This window comes from Mustela lutreola, chromosome 6 (genome assembly GCF_030435805.1).
Source record: "Mustela lutreola isolate mMusLut2 chromosome 6, mMusLut2.pri, whole genome shotgun sequence".
Classification (NCBI taxonomy): Eukaryota; Metazoa; Chordata; class Mammalia; order Carnivora; family Mustelidae; genus Mustela; species Mustela lutreola.
This window is the reverse complement of record NC_081295.1, coordinates 156721618-156732998: the sequence shown is the minus strand read 5'-3', so window position 1 is coordinate 156732998 and position 11381 is coordinate 156721618. Positions and strand designations below refer to the sequence as shown.

Below are 11381 nucleotides of genomic sequence, written 5' to 3'. Positions count from 1 at the left end.
CAGTGGAGAATGTCTGGGGACCCAGTAAGTAGGGAGTAAGAAAAAGTACAACGTGCCTATCTAGCTAGGACCTTGACATCCTTCCTTGCTTCGGGGCTTAAGTGATTTTCATTTCGTACCCCCTAGAGGGAATGTCAAGGAATCAACCCGCCTTCCATTGCCTGTGAAGCCCATCATTGGAAAACTGCTGCGGCATCTCCTATAGGAGCGGCGGCCTGGAAAGCCAGGCTCTGATGGCAGCAAACAGGAAAGTATCAGAAAGCCTGGGCTCTACTTTGCGGAAAGCCAGCCCTGTGGGGGCTGGGGCGGAGTTCCTTCTGGAAAAAACTACTGGAAAAAGCGCGCGGATGTGTGGCTGTTTGGGGAAACTGCGGAGTCTTTGAGCCGCCCTGTAAAGGGCAAGGCTGGGCAAGGGCCACATCTCTCAGGGGTGATGAGACAAGAAGTGGCGTCCCCAAAGAGGGGAGCGGCCGTAGTCGGCAGGATTCGAACCTGCGCGGGGAGACCCCAATGGATTTCTAGTCCATCGCCTTAACCACTCGGCCACGACTACGTGTGAGCCGTCCGCCTCATTAGCATAAGTAGCCTCTTCCGAAGGTCCCATTTGCCAGCACAAAGTGCGTTTGCTGTTGGTGGCTCTTACTGATGGCTGTGATTTCGGGGAGTGGCCTGCGGTTGTGGCAACGCGGCCCAGTCGCCCTGCCTCCTCCTCCTGGAAGGCCGCCTTCCTCTCATGGCCCCGCTGGGAGGAGATGGAGCAGGAGACCTCCCGGGAGCCCAGCTTCTGATGAGGACCCAGGAGATCCCCCAACACAGGCTCTAGCATTCACTGGGAATTTGAGGGTCGCCCCGATTTGAACACCTCCAAATGAACATCCAATTTCAAAATAACTTTGAGGACAAGCACATAGTGGAAGCCTCTGCCGCTGGTGAAAGGAAGAAGGCACACTTCGTTTTCTCCAGGAGGCACACTGTCCTATCTGTTGTGTTCTCGTGCCTTAAGATGAGAGACCAAGGTTCCATTCACAAACATTGTTAGTAGGGAGTCAAACTTACTTTAAAAGAAAACAAGCCAAAAAAACAAAAAAAAAAAAAACAAAAAAAAACCACACCAAAAACAAAAAGCCCTCGCTTTTAGGAATTTTGACTTTAAGGAATGTAAGTTGGCCATAGTAGCCACTTCCAGAGCCAGGCAAGACTTTTTCCCCCAAGTTCATTATCATCTTCAGGCTTGGATTTACTAATTTTATGAAAGACTCACCTTCAAAGCTCCGATTTTCCTCTTATAGAGATGGAAAATTTCAAACCCAAACTCTGCTGCCAGACCCCCAGGGTTTTCCGGCAGGATCAGTCCCTTACTCCCATGTGATTTCAAGTCGGTTACTTCAGAACCCTGTGTCAGTTTTCATGCTGTGAAGTGAGAATGTCACTTCACTAATATGTTGCTATGTGCTGAGAAAAATCCTTAACACACAACCACCTTCGGGATGAACGCTGGCTTTCATTCCTGTTGCTAACCAGGTATCTCAATCAAGGCAAACATTTGTGCTTCCTGAAGCAAAACACAGAAATAATGCACAACTCCGAAGTATAAGGATTTATGACTTTTCACAGTCCACATGCCAGTCTGAGCCACTGGAAGTGGGTCACAGCCAACACCCCAGAAGCTCCCCCAGGACCAGACACTTCTTACCAAGAGAGCCAACACTGTTCAGCAAGGCCATCAGAAGTGTGCTGGTGAGAAGGGTGCTAGAGTTATTGAGAGGCTTGGGGGTAGCTCTGCGTGCAACCCAGGCTCACCACAGGGGTTAGGCTTGTTAATGGCAATGGGAATGCTAGGACTCCAGAGCACCAGATGTCTGCTGGAAAACTCAGGAAGCCAGAGGTGTGCAATTAGCATAACGACTAGCTAAGCCGAGGGTCAGTTGGGGGGAGTGGTCTTCTGTGAGCTGCTGTGTCCCGAAGAGTCAGACAGACAGTTGGTATGTGTACTGCGTAATCTGTGTAATCAAGGATGAATGGGAGACTGAGACCACTTCCCCTGGAGGAAGTCATGATATTTGGACAAGTTCCTGGACCTAAGATTGCCTCTTTTTTTCTAAAAGCTGTGTATTTTAAAAGTTGTGTGTTTAGCCTAAGGATTGATGATCCTTGAGTTCACTTTGTGCATTCAGTGAGGCCAGACATTCCAGTTTAGAGACACTCACCCGCAAGAAGATGGAATAAAAACAAACTGTAGCCTCACCCCTGCCTATGAGCAGCAAAGAGAGCGGGGAGCCAGAGTCCCTGGCAAGCACCCTTGCCAGCTTGCGGCAACGTGCTCCCCTCCACCGGGTATCGGAGAAAGCAGAGGAAGAGACCGAGACTTTCATTGCTCCAGGCTTTAAAGGGCTTTTCCTAAACCCTGTCAGTAGAGAGCCTATAATGTGCCCACATAACCACCTCCCACTTGGCAGTAAAGACGTCTTACCCTCCCCACTGGGGTGGCATCAGAAGAGGTCTAAGGAGAGAGAAGATTTTCATCATTGCTTAGCTGGAAGGGCCATACACACTCCCTGTTCGTGGAGCTTGTGTGGCAATGACAATGCTCCGCTACTCCTCCAACCAGGGAAAACCCATGGGAGCCTAGTGGGGAGCCAGGACTCGTTCTCCTGCACAACACTAGGGCACTGACATCTTGGGTCTCAAGAGGACTGAATGAGGAACCTGGAATTCCATTCCTTCCCCATAGTAGCCAGGAAGTTTGCGCCTTCCCCTGTCAGAGCAGTGTTAGATGTTTGAAGGAACCAACTAAAACAAGGCTTAAATAAGATCCAAAGTCTCATAGCGTAATACCCAAAATGTCTGGGAATCATCTGAAAATCACTTGTCATGCCAAGAACTAGGAAAATCTTAAACTGAAAGAAAAAAGACACTCAGTAGATGCTGTGATGGGCAGAATATTGGTATCCCCAGATGTCCATGTCCTCATTCCTAATACTTGAGAAGATGTTGCCTTATGTGGCAAAAGGGATTTTTGCAAACATGATTAAGGGTAAAAATCTTGAGATGAGGGGATTACCTGAATTATCTGGGAAGACTCAATCTAATCACAAAAGTGCTTAAGAGTGGAAAAGGGAGGCAAAACAGTAGGCCATAGAGATGGGACATGAGAAGGATTCAACCCATCACTGCCAACATTCAAGATGGAGGAAGGGGGTCTACAGAACAAGGAATGTGAAGGCCTCTAAATGCTGGAAACCATTTTAAGCTTTCAGCGAGCAAGTAAACCTTGGTGTTACACCCATAAGGAACTGAATTCTGACCCAACTGAGTAAGGCAACGGATTCTACCCCAGAGCCTCGAGAAGGAATGCACATCTGCTGATGCCTTGATTTTAGCTAAGTGCATCAGAGAGCACTGTCAAGAGAAGAGAAAGACAACCTGCAGAACTGGAGAAAATATTCGTAAATTATTTATCTGATAAGGGTTTAATGCCTAGACTATATAAAATAATTCCCATAACTCCACAACTCAAAGAAAACCCAGTTTCAAAAATGGACAAAGTACTCCAATAGACATTTCTCCAAAAAAGATATATAAATGGCTGATAAGCACACAAAAAGATGCTCAACATTACTGGTCTTCACTGGTCATTAAAAGATAATGCAAATAAAAATCTCAGTTTGAAACAATTACAGTGGCTGAAAAAAGTTCACCTCAATGTACTATATACTATGTGACTCCAGAGGAAGAACGAGTCGGGGCAGGACAGAGAGAGAAGCAGGTTCTCCACTGAGCAGAGAGCCATGGGCAGAGCTCGATCCCAGGACCCAGGATCATGACCTGAGCTGAAGGCAGACACTCACCTGACTGGTCCACCCAGGTGGCCCTACAACACATTGTTTAGATGAGAACACATGAAGACGAGAACCAATCAGTGCCAGAGATGGAGGACAGAGTGGGTGGACAGGAGGAGAGCAAGTGTGAAAGAACAGAGATCCTGGTGGCAATGGAAATGTTTCATCTTCACTGTATTTGTGTCAATATTCTGGTTGTTACGTTGTAGGACAATTTGCAAGGTGTCTCTATTGGGGGAAACTGGGTAAAGGGTACAGGAGATCTCTCTGTATTATTTCTTAGAAATGCATTTGGAGGTACCTGGGTGGCTCAGTGAGTTAAAGCCTCTGCCTTCAGCTCAGGTCATGATCCCAGGGTCCTGGGATCAAGCCCCGTGTGGGGCTCTCTGCTCCACAAGGGAGCCTGCTTCCTCCCCTCTCTCTTTCTGCGTGCCTCTCTGCCTACTTGAAAAAAAAAAAAAAGAAGTGCATTTGAATTTACAATAATCTCAAAATTTAAAAATTAAGTTAAATATGCCATTTTTATTATTATAGTTTCACTGAAGGTCTGAATATACATAATTAACAAATCTAAATGTAATCAACATTAGATGTAATGAGATGTGATTTCAGCCTTGAACTCGACACTCTGCTGACTGATGTTGCTTTATCCTTTGCTTTTATTATGCCAAATAGCCAGGTGCCTATTTCCACATCATTTTTGGCACCCTTAAACCTAAGTTTAATGAACAGTCATGAGATTGAATTGTTTGTCATCATATCTAATCAGCTTAAGAGAACTAGTGATATGAATAAGGCATATCATCCAGGTTTACTGTGACTATGGGAAAAGTTATTTTAAAACAAGAATAATAATTCTAGCTATTGAGAATAAATGAGTGGGGCACCTGGGTGGCTCAGTCGTTAAGCATCTACCTTCGGCTCAGGTCATGATCCCAGGGTCCTGGATCTAGCTCCCTGCTCTGTTGGGAAGCCTGCTTCTCCCTCTCCCACTCCCCCTGCTTATGTTCCCCCTCTTGCTGTGTCTCTTTCTTCAAATAAATAAATAAATAAACTCTTTAAAAGAATAAATGAAAATCTCCTTATGTGCTTTATATATTAAAATAATACCAACTTGTTGAAATATGAATGGATTTTCACTATTTCTGGGGAAAAATGTTTCAATGAATAGTTTGTGAAAATGGCTAATTTTGTTTATTTTATGTAATATTAAGAATTAATAAAAATTAAATATAAAAAGATAATATAAATATTGAGACTCTTTAGCTAGAGAACATCTCACAATTTTATTCCCAACAGGTGTTTATAAATATTTGCCCAGCATGAAGCCCAGTGCAGGGCTTGAACTTGACACTCTGAGGTCAAGACCTCAATAAGGCCAAGAATCAGTGACTTAACCAACTGAGTCACCCAGGCACCCCTAGCTTTGAGTCTTTAAAGAAAACGTCCTGTCTGAGAATTCCTCCCATCTGGTCAAGACAATTTAAAAGTAGAATGTTTACTTTGCTGTATTAAACTTTCACAAGGAAGAAAAACTCTAAAGTTATGTGTTATATCATGATAAATCTCCATTGATTGAAATATAATAAAGTATATGAAGAAAAAGAGAAATGGTGAGAAACAAATGAAGCCCATCTAAGTTAAGAGAGGAGAGAGGACTCTTCTGGGACTCAACTCTGCAGTGCAGTAACTGCAGAAGAATTTAGGAAATGACAGTGAAGCACAATATTATCAATATTTTAACTTCTGACTGCTAAAATCTTAATTACAGTATAATTATAATTGCCATATATTCATATGTTATATAATACATTAAAGTATAATGCTAATAATTTATTTTTTCAATAAAATTTCTTGGTTATTTTTATATCCTGGAATTTTATATTCCTCTTTGTCAATGGTGATTGTGTGGCTTTGGCCATGAACTCAGACAAAGAGTGATTTTACAATCATTCATCATTTACATGAATTATGACTTCATTGAACTTTTTAAATCTTTTCTCCTCATAAATAACTCTAACATAATTTGACCCTGATCACAATATTCATTTCTTATACTACTGTTGTCTATTATTTTAGTTCCATTTTGTTTCTACATCTTAAAAGTTAGTAATTGCTAATGATATTGTCTTATGCATTCATTGTTTATGTAGATGTTCTGGTGTGTTTCTGAACGTTCCTGTTCTTCATAATTTTTGTATACCATTTGGTCATTAGTTCCAATTTCTTGTTCCTTAATCTGTTCATCATTTCTGCTTATCTACTATTCAGACCACTGAGTTGAGCTTTTAATGTCAATGAATAAATTTCCCCTTTATGATTTTATTTCTTTTTATGGTTATTATTTTTTAAAAGTGATCTTTTGCATAATTTACTTCTTAATGACAGAATTCTTTAGTTTGGTGTGTTTAATAACTTTCTGTGGATGAATCATAATGCATGAGACAAATACTGGAAACAGAAATGTCTGGGAAGTTAAGAAAATGGGGTTGTAGTTCATTATCGCATTGACGAACATAGTGGACTACTGTGGCTCAGACTTCATATATTAGGAAGAAGTTGCCTAGCTATGAACTGCACATGCTGAGGACAGAACTTAATTCCATAGCCTTCTGTGCAGCTAGAATGCAGGCATGTGCCCCAAGCTTTGCCCATCAGATGTACGAAAGCAAGATTTCTTCCTTCAGAAGAAAGAAATAGGTGGCATAGATCTTCTGCAGAATTACTTCTTGGTAAGGCTAAGTTCCAGTAAACTACGTAAGCTGCTAGAAGTGGTGGTGAAATAGGGCCTAGCAATGGCATGCATGTGGGGGGACATAGAGAGCTACAGAGAACTGCTGACAGTTAACTCTAGGAATTGAAGGATTAGGAGTAATTTGGAGATTTGGGTAGTATAATATAGAGGGTGAGTGATTATTACTGTGCCCAAGCATTTGAAGGGAGAACAAGATAGCTCAAAGTTACAATTCTCAGCTAACTGTGTGGTTACTGCAGCCCAGATTTCCTCTGCCCTAAAACAATTTCAATTTCCCTGACCCTGGCGCTGACGTAATTCAAAACCAAATTCATATCACGTAAAATATGTGAGTTTCCCATTGACAAAAAGGTGGATGAATGAACCGCAGTATATTGACACAGTAGAGCATTATTCATGAATGAAGGAGTAATGAATGGCAGCTATTGCAACAAAAGTAACAATTAATTTTAGCAATGTATTGCTAAGTGAAAAAGACACAGAAGATAAAGTATAGTCTGACACTTTGAATCTTGGAATAAAAATATACAATTTTTAGACATATGATAGTTGAAATAAAACTAAGGAAAGCACTTTGGAATTACTTTTTGAGGATCTCAGTACCTTGTCCTGCCTTAAGTTGTGACACATGCAGACATTTACCAGAAAATGAATTAACTTGCAATTGGAACATTCAGTTATGAAAATGAAATGATCACAGAGATAACCTAGGACACAATTTGAAAGCTCTGATTTCTGTGGGACGTATTCTTCATGGACAACAATTCCGTGTGGTGGCTCCGTGTCACAGAAATGACCAAAGTAACAGTGGAAACATTTAGAAAATGTATCTGGATCTTTATTTACTCCATCCACAAGTGCTGCGAGTTTACATGTGGGCATTCAGTAGTGTTCAAATATCTGAGACAGTTCAAGAAATTCTTCATTTAAAGTATGAATAGATTTTCACAAGTCTCCGTTTGTCAGTGGAAAATGAAAATTTCCCATAAATTCAGGTCATTGTACCTAATGGACATTATGAAGCCTCACTCTCTCTGAGCAGCAAAGTATTGTATTCATGAGAACTTTTCTTCTCCCTCATTTTGTGGCATCCGTCTGCACGAAGGGAGCTCACTACATTCTGTAAGGCAATAAATCAGGAGAAGTTCAACTTAACTCAAAATTGTGTCACAGAATATCTGTTAGGTGGGAGAGGAAAACGGTGGGGGCGGGGAGGGGAGGGGGATGGTCCTCTACTCTGAACAACGCAGCGGGCAGTCGGTGGGGTCCACCCAGAGCCCGGGGTATCCTGCTCTTCAGGATCACACTCTGGGTTCCTGGGAACTGGGGGTCTCCCGTCAACCATCCCTAAAAGGGAAACTTAACAATAAGAAAAAGGAAAACGCTCAGGTTCCACCGAGATTTGAACTCGGATCGCTGGATTCAGAGTCCAGAGTGCTAACCATTACACCATGGAACCCCACGGTGACAGCCGGCGACAGCACTCCTTCCTGACAGGATGCATCTCCACTGCTGAACTCCAGGAGTTCTTAGAAAAGCTGAAATTCGCGGCCCAGTTTCTGGTATCTGCCTCCGTGACACACTGGCCTTTCCCCGCGTGCACAGGGCCCTTCGGGCGACGTCCCAAAGCAAATCGGTTTCTAGGGACAGATGACCCGGGTCCGTGCTTGTGGGCGCCGTCCGGCCTCCGTGCGCCCCCCGCCCCCGGGCCCAGACGCAGGTGCGGCGGCTCCTCCCGCGCGGGCGGCCGGGGCTGCACCTGCGCGCGGCCGCGGTCTCCACCCGCCGGGCGCTGCGGGACCCACCGGCTCGCGGCCTCCCGAGAGCGGGCCTCGCGCTCCCTCCGCCCCCGCAGGTTAGTCCGGGACCCGCAGGCGCCGGAGGTCGTCGTTTGACGCCCGCTGCCGGGCGGCCCCGGCCCGTGCGGCTCCGCCGGGGACAGAGACGCCTTCTGCTCCCGCGCCGCCGCGGGGGAGAGCAGGATCCGAACACGCGACCTTCCCGCAGGGCTGTCCCCGGAGGCTTCGACCCCGCTCTTCCCGGCCGCAGCCGCGAGCCTCCCCCGGGCGGCCCGGCAGTAACGACTCCCTGCGTCGCGAGGGGACAGAAGCGATGCCCGACGGTCCCCCGAAGGGCTGAGGACAGAAGCAAATCATCTCCACCGAGAGTGACACTCGCGGGTGTCAGGGTTCGAAGCTTCCCGGCGAGACCCCCGGAGGGGCCGCGGCGTCCAGCCGAGCTCATTTCGGTGCCGAGAGACGTCTGGAAGGGGAGGAAACGCTTCCGGAAGAGGCGCAGGTGACAGCCCGCGGCGAGGACCCGGAGCCCGGGTCCAGGCGTGTCCGCCGCTCGGTGACCTCGCGGTCCCCGAGGCCCCGGGGACGGAGTGACCCTCTCCTGCCAGGTGGGTCAGGGACGTGCTTTCCGGAAGCCCGAGGAACGGAGACCCCAGACCCGGGAGTGCTTGCAGCGCGACGCAGCTTCAGGTCCCGGCAACACGTTCACCGTGAGCCTCTGCAGGGGCGAGGGCTGGGACCAGATTCCGGGCTCTCTGCCCGAAAAGGAAAAAGAGAAAAACAAAAATAGATATAAATAACTGAATAACTAAATGGGGGAGAAGCGACATCTGGGAAGTGAATCGTAATGAGTGAGCGTGAACACCACCTCCCAGTTCCCACCGCCTGGTTCCAGCCCCTTTGATGTGGAGCTCGCCCCGGTCCCCCGCGCAGGAGAATCCCCATCGCCGGACTCCGCACGCCCTAACCGCCAGCGCCGCGCAGTGCTGCTTTCTAGAGAGCACAGCACCGGACGGGGGAAGACAGGCTGAGCCGCGAAGGAACCCGACACTCACAGTTTGAGCCAGGGCCCAGGGTCAACTTGGGGAGCGATGAGCCATTTTGGATAGTATATACCCTTGACATGGTATAAATGATGAACACGAAAATGCACTTTTCTTCTGTGATCTCTCTCCCCCAAGCCCATAACTCCTGTTTAATTATGAGAAAAACATCGGGGAAATGAGGGGCTTCCTACAAAATACCTGAGCACCCCCGCAAACCGTCGGGATTGTTCAAAAACAAGGAAAATCTGAGAAACTGCCACAGCCGAGGTGAGGCTAAGGAGAAAACGATGAGTAAATACACCGTAACATTCTGAATCAGATCCAGGAACCAAAAGGGACATGAGGTAGAAACCAGGGAGATCGGAATAATTTTTGAACTTTGGTTAATAATAATGTATAAATATTTGTTCATTGATTGTAATAAATGTGCCACACTCAGGTAAGATTTTAATCCTAGGAGAAACTGGGTGTGGGGGATATAGGCGCTCTCTCTTCTATCTTCCCAAGTAAGTAGAAACTATTGCTTTAGGGAGTAAGAACAAGAAAGTGGCCAAATGAAATTATTTCTTCAAAGGGAATTCAGAACTCTGGTTTGCAATGTGCACCAGCACAGTGCCCTCCCCCTTTAACCAATGAGCCCCATTATCAGACCCAGTACTAAGGCCTGCAGAACCCACTTGGCCTCAGAGCACAGAGAGTTGTAGGAATTTGGAAGGAGGAGTTCCTATGCCGGCCCCCTGCTCTACTCTGCTGTGGGCCCAGCAGTTAGCAGGACACCAAGCCCTGGCTCTGCCCTTGGAGATTTGGGGCTAATTGTCATGGGATAGACTAAAATTATGAATCCATGAGTCCAGGAAACCAGCAGGTGGGGTCTTGGCTCCCACTTCTTCACAGAGAAGATGCAAGATAGGGACACAGTGTACGGACTGGTTGTCTGGGCAGCAATCCACGATGAAAGTGAAATAGGAGATTTGATGGTTTGTTGGTAGACTGAGACCTTGGTTCAGGCCAGAGCTCCAAGGTTGCTTTAGGCCTCGAGGGCCCACTCCGAACCAGGCACATCAGGGAGCATCACAGATGACTTCAGGGAGCAGCGGAGAATCAGCCTCAGTGGCATGGTAAGTTCCCTGCTAGACTGAGGTCAGTCCTGCATCAGTCTCTGGGAATTGCTTTAAAGTATTCGTGCTCATTCATAGGCATCTTGTTTATTTCCCCCAAACAAAACATAGCTGAAAAATTCCTCTCCTCTTCCCCAAGATAAAGAAGTCATTAGAACAGAGATTCATGGTACATTATTTTGGCTCTGAATTCCAGATCATATGGAATAAAATCTGTGAAACCCCTTTCCCACGAAGGTACCCCTAGACACACATACATATCATTTTGCAAACTAGTTCAGAGTGTTTGTGGAACACATAAAGTCCATAGACCCCAGGCTATGAACCTTCTGCATTTGGAGATTGTCCTTTGTCACCTAACCTAATTTTTAACTAACCAAAACCAAATTCTTTAAGTAGAAATTAAGCATCATACTGCTAAAGTAAATTCACCTTTTAATCGTGGCTAAGTTTTTCATTAATATTCATCTTGTAAATTACGTCAAAGTTGTGTCCATGACTGAATGGAAAATACTAGTCAGATTAGTTCTCAGAGGGCTGTTGGGATGCACATTCCTGATAATAAAGTTTGGGGAGACTTGACTCAGACATCAGCAGGTCAAAGAGAAGGGAGAGGACTAGGCTTATTTTTATCACAGGGTAACTAGACCTTGCTGCAGCTTCTCCTGGGCCCCACTGGGAGGAACCCCTTAAATTCTGATCTTCACATGCTGCTGAAGCACTGGCCACATGGATGGAGGGCAGAGGCCAGACAGCCCTTTCCTCTCATGACTCTCAGTAAGTTTTCCAAATCCTGTGTCATTTAAACCTAATTTCCTTGTTTTTTT

General features: G+C 45.8%; 2 non-coding genes across 2 annotated transcripts; both read right to left on the bottom strand.

The window, feature by feature from the left end:
• Positions 1 to 471: 471 nt before the first annotated feature.
• Positions 472 to 553, bottom strand: TRNAS-AGA (transfer RNA serine (anticodon AGA)). Its single transcript has one exon. It is a non-coding gene; the product is annotated as a tRNA-Ser (tRNA).
• Positions 554 to 7981: 7428 nt separating this feature from the next.
• Positions 7982 to 8053, bottom strand: TRNAQ-CUG (transfer RNA glutamine (anticodon CUG)). Its single transcript has one exon. It is a non-coding gene; the product is annotated as a tRNA-Gln (tRNA).
• Positions 8054 to 11381: the final 3328 nt, after the last annotated feature.